Consider the following 18,836-nt stretch of genomic DNA (forward strand, 5'->3'; position numbering starts at 1 on the left):
CTTCAAGAAGTTTGCCAAGAGACCACAAAATGAATTTGAAGTGAAGCTCAAGAAGATAAGAAGTGACAATGGGAAAGAGTTTGACAACACAAACATAGAAGCTTATTGTGATGAAGTTGGAATCAAACATGAAGTCTCCGCAACATATACTCCTCAACAAAATGGTGTAGTTGAGAGGAAGAACCAAACATTGATCACTCTTGCAAGAACAATGCTTGATGAATATAACACCCCTGAAGCTCTATGGGTGGAAGCAATCAACACCGCATGCTATGCATCAAACCGCATATTCCTTCAAAAGTTCATTGGCAAGACACCTTATGAGTTGCTCAATGGGAAGAAGCCGGACGTCTCCTTCTTTAGGGTGTTTGGTTGCAAATGCTACATCTACAAGAAGCGGCAACACCTAGGGAAGTTCCAAAGACATTGTGATATTGGTTTTCTTGTTGGTTACTCATCAAAGTCCAAAACATATAGAGTATTTAATCATGCCACCGGCTTGGTTGAAGAAACATATGATGTGGAATTTGATGAATCTAACGGCTCCTAAGGAGCACATGAGAATATTGATGATGTCGGTGATGAACCATTGAGGGAGGCTATGAAGAACATTCCAGTTGGAGACATCATGCCTAAAGATGATGAAGATGATGTACAAGTGATTGATCCACCCTCTTCATCAAGTGTGCCACAAGATGATGAAAAAGATGGGAGAGTAGAAAATGAAGATACTCATGTCTCCCATGAACAAATGGTGGTACAAGCACAAGATGTTGATGCTCCACAACCTCCCCCTCAAGTGGTCAATAGAAGAAATACACCCCTACTTCAAGATCATCCACAAGATGTCATCATAGGGAGTCCATCAAAGGGTGTAATGACTCGATCTCAAAAACTTGCTTCATTTATTGCTCATCACTCTTTTGTCTCTTGCTTTGAGCCTACTAAGGTAGAAGAAGCTCTTCAACATCCGGATTGGATAAATGCCATGCATGAAGAGTTGAACAACTTCACTCGCAATGAAGTTTAGACTCTTGAAGAGCGGCCAAAAGGTGCAAGAGTTATTGTGTTGACACCATTTTTTGCACGTGTCAAAATGATCAGAGTGGGCTAATCGGCAGGAGGAAAGTTACTGTATACGCTGACAGCCGATGAAAATCAGCTTGTAACGATGGTTGCCGATGAATGGTGGTGATCGATGGAAAGGTTGATTTAGACTCGGGCGTTGCCGATAAGGTTGGAGATGTTATTATCGATGCCGATGAAGGAAGGCTTGAAAACTACTGCCGATGAAACAGGAAGTATGCCGATGGAAAGGAGGTCGGTGAGAATTCCATCGTAATTGAGGCGGACAGGGAAATAGATAGGAGTTGATTTCCTTTTCTATATTTGTTAGAGTATGATTCATGTAAGAGTCACGTGTTTCCTTAGATATGGACTTGGTGTCCTAGTCATATTTGGTTATGTCTCTTTAGATCAGGGTATAAATATAGATTGAGGGGCAATGTAATATCAATCAATATCAAAACCAATTTTTACTCCTATTTGCATCTACTTACTTTTCGGCGACTTCGTCAATTTGCATATTTTTTTCTTTTTACGAGTTCTCATTGATTCGGCGAGTTGCATCGCTTCAGTGCGACCTTCGGTGATTCTCGAGTTCCGCGTGAGTACCTCTTGGCCATGACTTCCGGGCGTATCACTGTTGTCAAGACCAAAGTGCTCGTATCTTCATCCTTGTCGATTAACAGGTCAAATCGACTGGCACGCTTTGGATATCGATTCGGGTATTAGCCCTTTGTGTTTGCAGATCCACTTTTGCATCAACACATCTTTTGGCACGCTCGGTGGGACCAATCAATCCGATCAATATGTTCAATCCCGAGATCGATTCAGGGAACATTATCGCGGTATCAGAAGAAGATCTTAAGGAAGAGCAGAGGCAGACCATGGAAAAGGCTATAGAAGAATACAGGCAGCTTTGTCTGAGATCATTTAGCCTAAACAAGAGTGGACAAGTCATCCAGAAGCAAGATTTGCCGTTACCTCGGCAGGTTACCTTTGACTCCAATCCTGGTAAACTTCAAGAGATGGTTAATTCTGTAGTAAATCATGCTTTGATTAATCATTCCAATGTGATGTCCAATACTGTTCATAATGCTGTGGTTTGAACTCTCAAAGAAGGACAAGCGTCACCGCATTACGTTGGGCCTGCCTATCACCAACCAGAGCCGGCATCTGTCAATACTCCATCGGCTCCCTCGGCCGTTGTGGGTACAGAAGTTACTTCTCCTCCAGTATCGGCAGGCTTACCTAATATTCAGTCTACACCGATACGATCAAATCCGGTACTACCAGGAGGACGAGTTCAGCTTAATACAGATCTATCGGCATCAGCTATGTCAGGCCCTGTGTCTCAGAATAGCTAGATTCCTGCTAATTGGTGAGGATATGGTATGCCTCCGGAGTCATCTGCTTTCAATCCTGGGTTACCTCAAGTGTTTGATGCAGTAGGAAAAGCTCCTATACTATCGGCTATTTCGCCGATGGCTCAAGTGCCTCAATATGCCACAGCAACTACTATGCAACCAACTCCAGGAGGTTTCCAGATGCCTTTGGTTCAAACACCCAATTCAAGTCCATCGGCAAGCTTACTGCCGATGCAGCAGAAAGCCCCTGCTATGAGTCAAACTGGGGTTCAGTTCATGCCTCAAGCTGGTTATAATTATCCAACAATGTCAGCAAATTACTAGCCATCGGTAAGTTTTGTACCGATGAGTTCTAATAATGGTTGGTCAGGACAGTTACCTGTTCAACATACAGTTCAGCAAAATCAGCAGGTTGCAGGGATTCAACAAGGTCATATGCAAGCTGGTTTCCAGAATCAAGCATCGGCAGCTCAGCCGATGAATCCTTTCTAGCAGGTTAATGGACCACAAGTAACAGCAAATATGCCGATTGCTGGGGATCGTGGGCCACAAAGATACGTGGAGGGATATCAGTAGGTACCTCCTGTAGAAATTCAGCCAGTTCGTCAACAGGAGGCTGATGCTTTTTGGGCCGATAAGATAGCAGAAATTATGAAGGATCAGTTTGGGATAAAGCCCAAGGTCAATACTTATTCTTATCGGACTCCATACCCTCCTGCATATGATTTAATTCCTCTCCCAAATCGGTATAAGGTACCAGATTTCACTAAATTTTCTGGGCAAGATGATACATCAACAATGGAACACGTCAATCGCTTCATTATTCAATGTGGTGAGGCAGCTAGCAGAGATGAATTAAGAGTTCGATTATTTTCATCATCTTTGTCTAGATCGGCATTTACATGGTTCATTTCATTACCACCAAATTCTATTATTACTTGGGCTGATCTAGAAAAACAATTTCATAAGTATTTCTTTGCTGGAATCCATGAAAAGAAGCTTACCGATTTAGTAAAATTGAGACAGCGTAATGATGAATCGGTAGAAAGCTTTGTGCAAAGGCTACGAGATGTAAAAAATAAGTGCTACAGCCTGGTGCTGGATGATCAGCAGCTTGCCGATCTGGCTTTCCAAGGGTTATTGCCACATCTTAAAGATAGATATGCTTCTCAGGAGTTTGAAAGCCTCAATCATCTTGTGCAAAGGATCTCTGATCAAGATACTAGGGTTTTTGAACCAAAAAAGAATTGGAGTAAAAAAGTATCATTTGTTGAAGAAGTAGGAGATTCTGATTCTGATGAAGAACCAGTTATCGGCTTAGCTGAGTGGGTTAAGAATAAAAAGCCGATATCTTGTCCCTTTGGTCAGAAAGAGCCAGAAAAGTTTACCTTTGATATCACCAAGGCCGACAAGATATTTGATCTTCTGCTTCAAGAGGGCCAAATTAAGCTGTCACCTAATCATGTGATCCCATCGGCAGAAGAGTTGAAGAAGATCTTGTACTGCAAATGGCACAATGCAACTTCACACAGTACAAATGAGTGCAAGGTGTTCAGGCAACAGTTATAATCGGCTATTGAATCTGGGAGAATTAAGTTTGATACTTCCAAGGCCCAGAAGCCAATAAAAATTGATCAACACCCTTTTCCAGCAAATATGTTGGAGGCCAAAGGGAAGACCAAGGTATTGACGTCAGAGGCTGCTGAGAAAAACGTATCAGTGGATCCCCAACATCGGATAACTACCGATGATGCAAAAAGTAAGGGTTTGCTGGGAGAAAGCAGTAGTTCCAAAAACCCTCCTCGACCTAGCATTGTGATTACCCATCGAAGGCAGCAGGAGGGTTGGCGTCAGCGTAAGGACCGATATCGACAACAGCAAGAAGAGAGACGTCGGGAAGAATGGTATCGGCATAAAGATCATTGGAGGTGCCCGTTTTTCATCCATTGCTGGGAAGAAGGTATTAAATTGCCAACTGTTGAAAATTGCCCTGAGTGCAATGGTTATTATGGGGTCAATCGGTCAGAAAGGAGGTTTCAACCTGGCAATCAGGGTTTATTTATCAATGAGCCGATCAGAGGCAGAGCATCAGTGCATGGTCGGCTGGGGGGTAGACTTAGTGTACATGAGAGGCTTGGTAAACGCGCTGGATATTTTCCAAGGAATCAAGAGGAGCTTGAGGAGATGGCAAACGCAAGAGTTCTCGATGAAGAAATATTCTATAGGGACCCTAATATACGCCGTGTAGAATCAACTGGGACCTGTTATCAGCCGGTTTGGAAAACCAAGTTTCCTCGATGGTGCCCGGAGGGTCTAACAAAGACACAGAAAAGGAGGATGCAACGTGAGCATCAGGAGGATTTATACCGAGAGAAAAATTCCTCCAATGAGAGGTCTGGTCATCAGCAGTGGCAGGTAAAACACAAAAATAAGGGTCCATTGGCAGATATTAATATGGTATTCATGTTGCCGATGGAGTTTTTGGCACTATCTGATAATGAGGAAGAAGTTGTTCTCTCTGATCAAGTAGCTCAGTTGACACTAGATCCAATGATGGCTGTTTTTGAGAAACATACCGATGATGAGAGACAGCATCTTAAGGCTTTGTTTGTGAAAGGCAGAGTTGATGGGCAGCCTGTATCTAAGATACTTATCGATGGAGGGGCTGCGATTAATATTATGCCTTATGTGATGTATCAGAAACTTGGTAAGGGAGATCAAGACTTGACCAAAACCGATATGATGCTGAAGGATTTTGAAGGCAATGTGTCACTGGCTAAAGGGGCAGTATGCGTTGAATTAACCATCGGCAGCAAAACCTTGCCGACGACGTTCTTTGTTATTAATGGCAAGGGTGCATATAATCTGCTTCTAGGGAGGGATTGGATTCATGCTAATTGTTGTGTTCCTTCTACAATGCATCACTGCCTCGTACAGTGGATTGGGGATAAGATTGAGTTTGTCCCTGGTGATTCTTCTTATATCATCGCATCGACAGAATCAGATACTTATGAGCGAACTAAATGCATATCAGGAGAAGTTTGGGAAAAAGAGTTCCTTAGAGTTGCTGATTATGAAATTCCACCGATCCAAGCAGTCGGTTCTGAAGAAGAGTTTTAATGGATAGGTTTGTCGATGATGGAAAATTAGGTCAAGGGTTCACATCGGCAGATGATTTAGCAGAAGTAGATATTGGTGATGGCGATGGGCCAAGACCTACTTTTATTAGTGCTAAGTTAGATTCCAAGTGTAAGCAGCAAATAACTGATTTGTTAAAAGAGTATAAAGATTGTTTTGCTTGGGATTATACTGAGATGCTTGGATTAGACCGATCGATAGTTGAACATCGGTTACCTATCAAATCTGGATTTTGGCCACATCAGCAGCCAGCGCGCCGATGCAAGCCTAATATACTTCCTGACATTAAGGCCGAAATAACTAAATTAATTGAGGCAAAGTTTATTCGGCAGTGTCGATATGCAGAGTGGATCTCTGAAAACTTCGTGTTTGTATTGATTTCAGGAATCTCAACAAAGCCACACCGATGGATGGCTATCCAATGCCGATTGCTGATTTGTTGATTGATGCTGCAGCCGGACATCAAATTATCAGCTTCATGGATGGTAATGCAGGTTACAATCAAATATTCATGGCTGAAGAAGATATTCCCAAGACTGCTTTCAGATGTCCAGGTCATGTAGGGTTGTTTGAGTGGATAGTCATGACGTTTGGTTTGAAAAATGCCGGCGCTACTTATCAAAGAGCTATGAACTTTATTTTTCATGAATACATCGGCACATTAGTGGAGATCTACATTGATGATGTAGTGATTAAGTCTGGAGATATCACAAAACATCTAGCCGATCTACGAAAGATACTAGAGTGCACAAGGAAGCATGGATTGAAGATGAATCCTAATAAATGTGCATTTGGTGTATCGGCAGGTCAATTCTTGGGTTTTATGGTGCATCAGCGGGGCATCAAAATCAGTAGGAAGTCTATTGATGCAATTAACAAGGTGGTTGCTCCTGCCAATAAAACTGAATTGCAATCTTTGATCGGTTGTATTTGTCAACTGATAATACCATTATCGGTTCAGCTCTTATTCAAGAATTTGAAGGGAAAGAACGTGCTATTTATTATTTGAGCAGAAGATTAGTGGATGCTGAGACAAGGTATTCGGCCATCGAAAAATTATGTCTGTGTTTATACTTTTCTTGTGTCAAATTAAGACATTATTTGTTATCTGCCGAATGTACGGTCATATGCAAAGACGACGTAGTCAAGTATATGCTGTCGATGCCGATATTAAGTGGTAGAATCGGCAAGTGGATTTTAGCATTATTAGAATTTGAACTACGTTACGAATCGACTAAGGCAGTTAAGGGGCAAGTTATGGCTGATTTTGTCACTCGGCATTGTAATACAGTGGACTCTCTGGAGGTTGCTCCTTGGACACTTTTCTTCGATGGGTCCACATGTGGTGAAGGAGCAGGTATCGGCATTGTGTTGATTTCACCTCAAGGAAGGAAGTATGAGTTTTCATTGCCGATTGTTGCTACATCGACAAACAATCAGGCTGAATACCAAGCCTTGATAAAAGGGTTAAAATTGCTGAAGGAGATACGTGTCGATGCTGTTGAAATCTTTGGTGATTCTATGCTAGTTATAAATCAATTGGCTGGGATTTATGAATGCCGAAGTGAAGTTTTAATTTCATATTATGAAAGATGTTTGCAATTGTTGAAAGGGTTTAGAAATTTTCGTCTTGAACATATTTCTCGACTGCATAATGAGGAGGCTAATCGACTAGCTCAGCATGCTTCAGGGTATCAGCCTATTCAGGAAGTGCTAACATCGGCAGTCGATACCGATGACTGGAGAAAGGAGATTGTCAATTATTTAAAGGATCCATATAAAAAGGTTGAAAGACATATAAGGTTCCAAGCTACCAAGTATGTGCTCCTCGATGATGAATTATATTATCGAACTATAGATGGAGTTTTACTCAGATGTGTTAGCAGTGATGAATCGAAAAGTTTGAAGGGTGAAATTCATGAAGGAGTGTGCGAAGCGCATCAATCGGCTTTCAAGATGAAGTGGATGATCAGAAGGAATGGATACTATTGGCCGACTATTCTTGAAGATTGTTTTAAATATTTTAAAGGATGTCAGGGGTGTCAAAAATTTGGTAATATTCAAAGAGCGCCTGCATCGGCTATGAACCCTATAATTAAACCTTGGCCGTTCCGGGGATGGGCTATCGATCTCATCGGTCAGATTTATCCGCCATCGAGCAAAGGACATAAATTTATTCTGGTTGCTACCGATTATTTCACAAAATGGGTTGAGGCAATTCCTTTAAAAAAGGTGACATCGACTAATATGATCGATTTTGTGAAAGAGCATATTGTTTACCGATTTGGTATTCCTCAAACTATCACTACCGATCAGGGTACTATGTTTACATCGGGAGAATTTGATGAGTTTGCTGTAGGTATGGGAATTAAAGTTTTAAATTCTTCTCCATATCATGCTCAAGCTAATGGTCAGGCTGAGGCTTCTAACAAAGGGATCATCAAACTCATTAAGCGCAAAATTAAAGAAAATCCTAAGAGGTGGCATACAGTATTAAATGAATCCTTGTGGTCATATTGAATGTCATGTCATGGTACAACCAAAGTAACGCCTTATCAGTTAGTATATGGACACGACGTAGTATTGCTTTGGGAAATTAAAACTGGCTCTAGGCGAATACGTTCTCAAAATCGGCTCACAGCCGATGATTATGATACTCTTATGAAGGATGAGTTGGAAGATGTGGCGGGTCATCGGTTAAGGGCTTTAGTTAGCATCAAAGAAAATAAGAAAAGAGTAGCCAGATGGTATGACAAGAAGGTGAAGGTAAAGGAGTTTGACGATGGAGATCTGGTCTGAAAATTGATTTTACCGATTGGGACTAAAAGTTCAAAGTTTGGAAAGTGGTCTCCTAATTGGGAAGGTCCATATCGGATAAATCAGTCTGTTCCTAGTAACGCATATATTCTAGAAACCCTCGAAGGGGTTGTGTTTCCTAGAGCATTAAATGGAAAATATTTAAAGAAATATTACCCTAGTATCTGGATGGATGCATAAAAGTATAAGTGCCGATAACAGTCCTATCGGCTAAAATTATACAAGGATGTCAATGTCTCATAAAGTGCCGATGCAATAGACAAGATTTACAAGTTTAACAAGGATTGGATAGCCAATATCGCACGCAGGCGAATCTGGTCGGCTTCCTTCATTTCTTTGATGTCTTCATCGGCAGCACCCTCCACAGGCTTGAGTTTTTTCTTCATGGCCAAGGCTTTGCGAGCCTGGATGTCTCTTTCTTGCTGAAGGGCCTTGATGACATCGGGTAGCTGGCTTTCTTCTTGTTGGGCATGAGTTAAGGCTGCCTCGACTTCTTTCAATTCAGCCAATAGAGCCATCCTCTTTGCCGATAAATCTAAGATTTTCTGCTTAAGTTCAGCGCCCAAAGTCTGCAAGTTGCCGATGCCCTTGTGCTTCTCATCGGCAATCTGTTTCAGTTGTAGCATCTCTTCTTTGAGTTGAGCCTGAGCTGCTCTATCGGCAATGCGTTGAGCAGCCCATTGATATTGCAGTTGGCGGCTTTCTAAATGGGCTGCTGGGAAGAGTGCTTCTGCAACATCGGCAGGGACCTGGCCACGGATTGTTTTGAAAATTGCCTTTGCGGGGTCCGAGTCATCTACCAGTTGGGCGGTATCCTGCTGTAACAAGTCCAGGAGAGCTTCTAACTTGGACTTAATTTCTGCCGATATTGTTCCCAGTGCAAGGGAAGAACTTGTTTCCTCTCCATCATCGTCAGAAACGTCAATGGCAAAGGAAAATAGGCTGTTTGGGGAGTCTTGTTCCTGAGAAAAAGAAAAAGAGGTCAGTTAAGGATAAGTATGAATATTATAAATCGACTAGGTCAATCGGCTTACCTGTTTCAAGGCAATTTCCTGTACTTGGCTGGAGGAAGCAGCCTGGAGTATGCCGTGTGGAGGATCAGCTGAGCTTGCCGATGGGATATCCTCTGTGGCCTCATCGGTGGTTGGCCCTTGGGGTATGATGACCGATGGTATGTCCTGTACAGGAGGATTAACTGCTTGCTCAGTTGCATCGACTGATTCTGGCCGGCTTGTAGACGTTGGGGCAGATGTGGGGATCGGCATGGATTTCTGTCGTTTTGGCTGTGCCTCGGCATCTGTTAAGGCTTTGCGCTTTGCTTGGGCCTCAGCAACGGTTGGCTAGGGGGCATCGGCACTTGTTGGTTGTAGAGCTTGAACATCTGGTATGCTTGCCGATGTACCCATTTGTTGCTGCAAAACAAGTGTAAGGTATGATATTTAACAGATAAAATGTAAAATCAAAGGAATACCTCTGAAGGTTTGTCAGAGGTAGTGATGCTTGATGTCGGAGGAATTGCCGATGACGATCCAGCAGTGGCTCTTACACCCTGATGATTAATGTTAATACAGTTTGTGATCGGCATGAGTAGAAATAAACAGGGTTGTTACCTTGAATGCCTTGATCAGGGTTGTAGCAGCAGCCAATGGAGTGGCCCTAGCTATAGCCAATTTGGACTTGGAGGTGATGGTCTTGGCATGGGTCTTCTGGTGAGTCAAAGCAGCTAAGGTGGGGGTGTTGTAGCCGATCGGTGATATCGGGGAAACAGGCCGAAGATCGAAGGGTTTCCCACTTTTGCTCATAGATGGTGCTGGGTTGTTAACCTGTCACGAGAAAGTTAGTTACCGATATATGAAAGGAAAAAGTAGAAGGGAGTTAAAAGAAACTTACTGTGTCATCAGGAATGGCGTATTCAAGGTCGATCATGTGCCGATATGTGTGAGCAGATGTTGCAAACAGTTGTTCCTTCCACTCTCGCCACCATTGCTTATATGATTCGGTGATGAAAGATGCTGGCATCCAGATAGATATATCGACATCTGTAGTATCGACATCGGGGGAGAGTCGCACTACCCTGCTCCAATCTGTTCCGCGGGTGATTGTTTCTCTGGGTTTGATCACATCGGCAAAACAAAGTTTGATTGGCAGTTGCCCAAAAGCCAATTGACGGGATACTGCCGATGGATTGTAAAATTCATACGTGATATTGGTGTTTTTCCCGCTACCGAATGTGTTTACTGGGATTGCCCTGGGAGTAATGATGGCCATCATGAGTTCATTATCTTGATTCAGAGTGTCATCGGCAAAGTTGAAAAGAAGGGGGAATCTATTTTCTTTGTCAATATAAGGTACCCAGGCCCTATGATCACAAGAAAGACCATTATAGAAGCTTTGGAAGAATCTGCCGATCTGGTCTTCATTGGCCTCTGTTCTAGGAAGGACAATTATGGCTTCACCAAAATTGAGGGGTGAGCGTGTTGCCGATTCCTCATCCCCAAGCACGTGGTCTTCAGCAATTTCTTGTGGGAATTGTTGGGCAAAGAAGTCCCATTGCAAACGTTTGTGCATATGGGCATTCAGCCACATGTTGATAAACCACCACGGGCCTCCTAAGTTGCCGATGGGTTCGCCAAGCAAAAGTTTCTGAGACACTTGATGAAGATGATAAGTGGAGCTCATAAGGTATCGGTCAAGAGGGAACCTTACACCATTGGCCAAGAGTTCAGCCGCGGGGAGGAAGGCGTTGGTTGGTCCTATTGATTGACCACAGAAGATAAATTTTTCTAATCACATATTTAAGAATGTGGCATGTTCCGTCTGGTTAACTGTCCCAGTCCTCTGGCATTCTTGAATATATCCCATCCAACCACCGATGTTGCGGGTATTCACCCTATATTCAGATTTTCTGCCATAGATGGAGCCTTCATCGGTAGTTGAAATGTCCAAGCCAGTGAGCATGTAGACATCGGCAAGTGTGGGAGTAGCTGGGCCATGTCCAAACATAAAAGTGTTTGTTGTGTCTGACCAGAAGTAAGCAGCTGCAATCATCATTGACTCGTTCTTTTGCATATCGGCAATGGATAGTCTAATGCATTGGTCTAGCTTCCGTTCTGCCCAGTGTACTTGCATCGACCTGTTGACCCTCAAGTACCAATCTTTCCACCCTTTGGTGGTTTTGGGCCAAGATCGGAATGTATCTTTCCATAAATTCAGAGAGAAATTTTAGGCTCTAAAAGGGATTCTAGTAACCTCTACATTAATTAGATCAGTTGGATCTGGGTTGCCCATTGGTCCTAGGCATTGGAAATGCGGCTGATCGGTTGGAATAACTAATTTGTTGCGAAGTTCCTAAGTTTAGAGGATCCGAAGAACAAAGAAAAAGAGAAAAATTACCAACTGTATGAACTCGCAAAGACCAGAGGAATCGAGGTAAAAAGTAACGGAAGTGGAACAAACCGCAGGGACGTCGAAGTTGATTGCCATTATCTTGAGGTAGATGGGGGCACGAGCTGGAGACTCGAGGTTGACGCTGGAGAAAAGTTCTTGTTGGTTGAGGTCGCGCAGTTGTTCGTCGGAGTCGCCGCCAGAAAGAGAGAATGCCAAAGATTGGAGTCTGAGGGTAGAAGACGAGCGTTCCGGAGAAATCTATTTATAAGCCGCTTGGAGTAGGGGTATTCTGGACTTATCTCTATGCAGCGCGCATGTGGGTCAAGGTGGTTCAGATGGATATGGTAACTGTTCGCACGATAATCAAGGGATTGTACAGATGATTTGATGGCAAGTAATCATGACTTGGAAGAGATCTCGGTACAGGATATTTTAATTCTGAAAATGGCGGCATTATTATGTTAGGATCTTGCCGATGGATTATTGTTTCGGTATCTTAACCATAATCAGGGCAAGAGTGGTTGGAAATTGTGCGATATTTACTGAGGTGCATGAATCAGGACTAGATTTGATTAGATTTGATAATAGATCAAGTTTTGGCTTGGAGGATGAGTTACGGTAATTGGGCGAAGGCAAACGTTATCCGGAGTAAATTTCGGAGCATTAATGGTTTTATACTTCGAAATTGGGGGGCATGTGTTGACACCGTTTTTTGCACGTGTCAAAATGATCAGAGTGGGCTAATCGGCAGGAGGAAAGTTACTGTAAACGCTGACAGCCGATGAAAATTAGCTTGTAAAGATGGTTGCCGATGAATGGTGGTGATCGATGGAAAGGTTGATTTAGACTCGGGCGTTGCCGATAAGGTTGGAGATGTTATTGTCGATGCCGATGAAGGAAGGCTTGAAAACTACTGCCGATGAAACAGGAAGTATGCCGATGGAAAGGAGGTCGGTGAGAATTCCATCGTAATTGAGGCGGACAGGGAAATAGATAGGAGTTGATTTCCTTTTCTATATTTGTTAGAGTATGATTCATGTAAGAGTCACGTGTTTCCTTAGATATGGACTTGGTGTCCTAGTCGTATTTGGTTATGTCTCTTTCGATCAGGGTATAAATATAGATTGAGGGGCAATGTAATATCAATCAATATCAAAACCAATTTTTACTCCTATTTGCATCTACTTACTTTTCGGCGACTTCGTCAATTTGCATATTTTTTTTTCTTTTTACGAGTTCTCATTGATTCGGCGAGTTGCATCGCTTCAGTGCGACCTTCGGTGATTCTCGAGTTCCGTGTGAGTACCTCTTGGCCGTGACTTCCGGGCGTATCGCTGTTGTCAAGACCAAAGTGCTCGTATCTTCATCCTTGTCGATTAACAGGTCAAATCGACTGGCATGCTTTGGATATCGATTCGGGTATTAGCCCTTTGTGTTTGCAGATCCACTTTTGCATCAACACATTGGAACAAAGTGGGTGTTCCAAAACAAGCAAGATGATCAAGGTGTTGTTGTGAGGAACAAGGCAAGACTAGTTGCAAAGGGGTTCTCTCAAGTTGAAGGTTTGGATTTTGGAGAGACCTTTGCACCGGTTGCAAGATTAGAAGCCATCCGTATCCTCCTTGCATATGCATCACATCATAAAATAAAACTTTATCAAATGGATGTGAAAAGTGCATTTCTAAATGCCTTTATTAATGAACTAGTCTATGTTGATCAACCTCCCGGGTTTGAAGACCCTAGATATCCTAATCATGTTTATAGGTTGTCCAAGGCACTATATAGGCTTAAGCAAGCCCCAAGAGCTTGGTATGAGTGCCTTCGGGACTTCCTCATTGAGAAGGGCTTCATCATTGGGAAGGTCGACACCACACTATTCACCAAGAAGCTTGATGGGCATATCTTCATTTGTCAAGTGTATGTTGATGATATTATCTTTGGATCATCAAATGAAGATTCATGCAAAGAATTTGGTGAATTGATGTCGAAGGAGTTCGAGATGTCACTGATTGGAGAGCTTACATTCTTTCTTGGTTTTCAAGTCAAGCAAATGAGAGAAGGGATCTTCATCTCTCAAGAGAAATATACTAATGATCTTCTCAAGAGATTCAAGATGGATGAATGTAAGCCAATCAAGACTCCAATGCCAACCAATGGACATCTCGACCTAGATGAGGGAGATAACCCGGTTGATCAAACTCTCTACCGCTCTATGATTGGTAGCTTGTTATATTTGACCGCATCTAGGCCCGACATCATGTTTAGTGTGTGTATGTGTGCTAGGTTTCAAGCTAATCATAAGGAAACTCATTTAATTGCCGTAAAAAGAATCCTTAGGTATCTTAAGCACACACCAAGCATTGGCCTTTGGTATCCCAAAGGAGCTAGATTTGAATTAATTGGCTATTCCGATTCGGATTATGCCGGGTGCAAAGTTGATAGAAAAAGCACATCCAGAGGGTGCCATTTGCTTGGTAGATCACTTGTGTCTTGGTCCTCCAATAAACAAAATAGTGTGGCTTTGTCCACCACCGAAGCGGAATACATTGCCGCGGGTGCTTGTTGTGCACAAATACTTTACATGAAACAAACTTTGCTAGACTATGGTGTAGTTCTAGATAAAGTACCTTTTTTGTGCGACAATGAAAGTGCGGTAAAACTTGCAAACAATCCGGTACAACACTCTCGCACCAAGCACATAGATATCCGTCATCACTTTCTTAGAGATCATGTTGCTAAAAATGATATATCACTAGAAGGTGTAAGAACCGAGAATCAATTGGCGGATATCTTCACTAAACCGCTAGATGAGGCAACATTTTATAGATTACGGAATGAACTAAATGTGCTTGATTTTAGCAACTTCACTAAAAATTGAGCTTGTGTTGTCTCTTGCATTGCATTGTAATATACAACATGTTTAATGCTTTATAATGCATATAGCGCTTGTCTAACATGGTTAAGATAACCGCCGAAAAGCGTGTGAAGAAGCTTAACCTTAGATCAAACTTGACAAGCAACTAGATTTACTTTCAAGTATTGCATTGCATATGCATGATTGTTGTTTGTCATTTGTCTTCAAATTGCCCTCTTATTGCCTATTTTCTTAAAAAGAATTATAGCCTAAGGCAAAATATTTTGAAAAACTTGAGGGTTTGAGAGAGGTCACTCATATCAGTACCAATTGGTGTTTATTTGGATCTTATTGGAGTTGGGACTTGATTGAGAACAGGCAGCGCGAAGGACTTTGAAGATTTGTTGAAGGAGTGACCGGACGCTGCACCAGACTCTGATGTCCAGCGTCCGGTCAGTTCACAGGAGGTGAACCTGCTGCCGAAGGAGTGACCGGACGCTGAAACAGTGTTTTTCCAGCATCCGGTCAGAAGGAGCTTTAGCGTCCGGTCGATGATGAAGACATCAAGGCTAGGTGACCGGACTCTGGCTGCGTCCGGACGGTGTCCACCGGATGTGTCTAGTCGCGATTCCAGAGGATTTGGACCTCTCTAGAATCGACCGGACATTGGGTGGTAGCGTCCGGTCGCTACCACCAGAGCGTCCAGTCAGTAGAAAACGTGCAGCATCAGATCTCTTTTCCCGTTTCCTTCTCTGAGTCATGGGGGTCACCTTATAACCTAATTTGTGCGTCGTCTTACCCTACCCCATCTCCACACCATGCCGATATTGCCGCTCCAACGCCTCCACGCCGCCATCCCTGCCCTAGTCGCCAACTCACCGGATTCGCCGCCCGAGCTCCGCACCGCCGCTTGCCCGTGCGTCACCGCAAGTCGCCGAATCCGCTGCCCCGCCCGCGTGCCGCCACTGCCCCTGCTCCAGCGCCATCGCCAGCTGCCTCGCGTGCCACCGCTGCTCCAACGCCGCCGCCAGCTGCCCTACGCGCCACCGCTGCTCAGCTCGCCGCCAAGATCCTCCGCAGCAGTGTCGCCCTAGACCGAGCTCAGCACCCTCATTGCAAGCGCTGCAGTGCCCTAGCACCCATTGCTATCTAGGGCCATCGATTCACCATATCAGATCATCGATCCACCACTGCAAACCCTAGCCTCGCGTTTCGGTGGTTCCCCACGCGTCATCTCTTTTCTCCTCGGGTCACTGGTTCATCAGGTAGAAAGCCTGTCGTTTCAATTTCGTATCTAAATTGCTTGCTTCCTAGGGTTTTGCATCTATTAGATATATTGTATTTATTTGTATATCCTTCTATTCCATCGTGCAGCGAGTCGGTGCCGTTGAGATCGTGTGGCAGTTGTCAGTTAACTCAGGGCCAAGCTCGCGAGTACGGATCGAGGCCAAGCCTCGAAAGTATCAGTGGCAGTTGATCTTTGATAGAGGCAGTTGATTCTTCTTTGATTCATCAGATGGCTTGCACAAAGAATGTTGGAGGTGGTCTAGGAGATGAGGATCCGAGGCATCCACCTCGCTTGCCTGCAGATCCTAAAGGCAAGGCAATGAAGAAGATTGCATCAAAGAAGCGGAAGTACCCTGATGTAGAGATAGCCAGAGCAGCTGCAGTTGCAGAGGCCGCAGAGCGTGCCGAGAGAGGAGGTACTCGCAGTGGAGTTGTTATTGTAGATCATCTGTCACCAGAAGCACAGGGTAGACTTGAGCGTATTGAGCGTCTTCATGGTGGTCCACCTGGGACTGTCATGATGCAAGGACGACGTCTTGCCATTGAGGAGCCTCAGCCTCAGGGGGAGTCACAGCAGGAGCCACAGTAACAGCCCCCACCAGCAGAGCCGACAGCGCAGACTTAGGAGGGCTAGCAGGGTGAGGAGATAGAGCAGGCACCTCAGCCACAGCTTCACCGCTCTGGTCGTACCCGTGCCCCAGTCACACCGAGGGCTGACACACAGTGGAGGGGTTCTCGTCCACCGTCCAGACCACAGGGTCCACCTCCAGTGACCCATCTTGACTTGAGGGCCGCCACGGCCAAGCAGGTTCAGCAGCTGAGATTTGTTGATTTTGAGGTATGGTTTCCGCCGAGGAGGGATGAGAGAGCTTCAGAGGGCTTCTACACTCCACTGCAGGAGGATTTCTACAATGCCTATCTCAACAGTGGGGCAGTTTTCAGATCTCAGAGGGTGTGCCACATTGACTCTATAGTTGCAACAGCTGGAGAGCACATCCGCCCCTACCTTACATATCTATTGGGGCTATCAGGTTTGATTGGACGGACCAGACTATATGTTCCATCTTAGGTTTGGTAGTTCTATGCTTCCCTCTGGATTGACCCGCAGCATAGATATATTCACTTCGCATTCTGAGGAAGAGACTACCGCCTGACAAGCCATAGGGTTAGGGAGATACTGAGGCTTCAGGAGCAGCCAGTCAGACTTCACGAGGTGTGCTATGGCCAGACAGCACCCCTAGATGTCCTCATGGAGGCAATGTGCCCCCTACGGACTTGGTTCGCCACTGCTTCATTGAGCCCTTTGGAGAGGGATCACGCAGGAACCCCAGTGACCTAAATCCCACTACTCGCATACTTGAGGCTGTTATGAGGAGGACACTGCTTCCTAGGATGGGATACAGAGAGGGCTTGACATGTATACAGTTGTGGCTGATCAACTCTCTGATGCAGCAGACAGTCTTTGATATTTGGGATCTTATTCTGTCAGAGATGGAGGACACTATAGCTGAGGGCTTCAGAGGACACAGGCAGCTACCTTATGCTCACTGGATCACATGGCTTATCCATAGGGCAGTCATAGTGAGGCCGCCAGAGATGCTTGCTGAGTATAGTGGTGCCACCACAGAGTGTCCTACCTATAACATGACATAGATGATCAGGCATAGTACACCTACAGCACCCAGTCAGCCGCGTCGATGTCCTGAGGTGCTAGAGTCTATAGCCTAGCAGGATGATATTATCAGGGGCATTGTAGCTACTAAGGAGGAGGAGCTTGCTCAGCAGGAGGGTGTAGTCATGAGCGACCCCTGTGATAGTTCTGATGATGACTACCAGCCCGTTCCTCGGATGCCTCCACAGCGACATGATCATGAGGCCGGCAGTTCTAGCTCAGTGCCACCTGCCTCGCAGACAGACCCCGCACTCCTTGCTATCCTTGAGCAGATGAGGCAGGACCAAGCACACCAGGCTCAGGAGACAGCTGCTACGTTTGCACAGTTCCAGACTCGGCAGGATGAGTTCCAGCAGCAGCAATAGGCGATCCAGCAGCAGTAGCTAGCTATTTAGCAGCAGACTCAAGCTCTATAGCAGCAGCAGCAGCAGGCCATGCATCAGCAATAGATACTCATGAAGCAGCAGCTCCTTGGATTTATGTAGCATGTAGTGATAGCTATTGGGGCTCCACCGCCACAGCCTTCACCCCAGCTTGGTCAGGCAGCCACTACTTCCACGACTCCAGCATTACAGCCCAGTGGGCTTCAGAGTCAGGGACAACCACCATCGCCGTTTACTTCTCCTACAGAGCAGGTGTCCCAGTACTTTGCTTCGCCAGCACTAGCCCCGCAGTTCACACCTTTTCAGATAGGCTTCACACCGGCTAGGACGTCTTCGCTGCTTGTATCAGAGACCACCGTGTCCAGGAGCCTTGGTGCTTCATTCAGTGAGTTGACAGGGATGCCCACTCCTCCATATCTACATGTCCCAGGTCCTTCTACAGTTGTACCTATTACCGGGACTACAGAGACGCTCCCTTCTTCAGTGGCATCATCAGAGCCTACTATAGTCATACCAGCTCAGTCTATAGTAGCTCTAGTTCCTGATCCGACCTAGACTACTACAGCATCACTTCTAGCTATAGAGGGTCAGACTGCTCAGAGCTCAGGGTCTGATGATGATGGCACTCAGTTTCAGCTTGCTCCTCGTTCTTCAGCACCTGGCTCGTCCACTGCAGCCCCGCCGACCGACCCTTAGGTTTTGGTGTTTGACGCCAAAGGGGGAGAGGGTTCGAGTATGATAGTCTTAGGGGGAGCGACTATTTAGGGGGAGCTTAGTTATTATATTAGCTTATATATTACATTTGGAGTTTTTATGTGTGATACACTATTATGCATTCATCGTGTGTTTACTTTCATGCATTGAACTAT

The sequence above is a fragment of the Miscanthus floridulus genome, chromosome 10, assembly GCF_019320115.1.
Source record: "Miscanthus floridulus cultivar M001 chromosome 10, ASM1932011v1, whole genome shotgun sequence".
NCBI lineage: Eukaryota > Viridiplantae > Streptophyta > Magnoliopsida > Poales > Poaceae > Miscanthus > Miscanthus floridulus.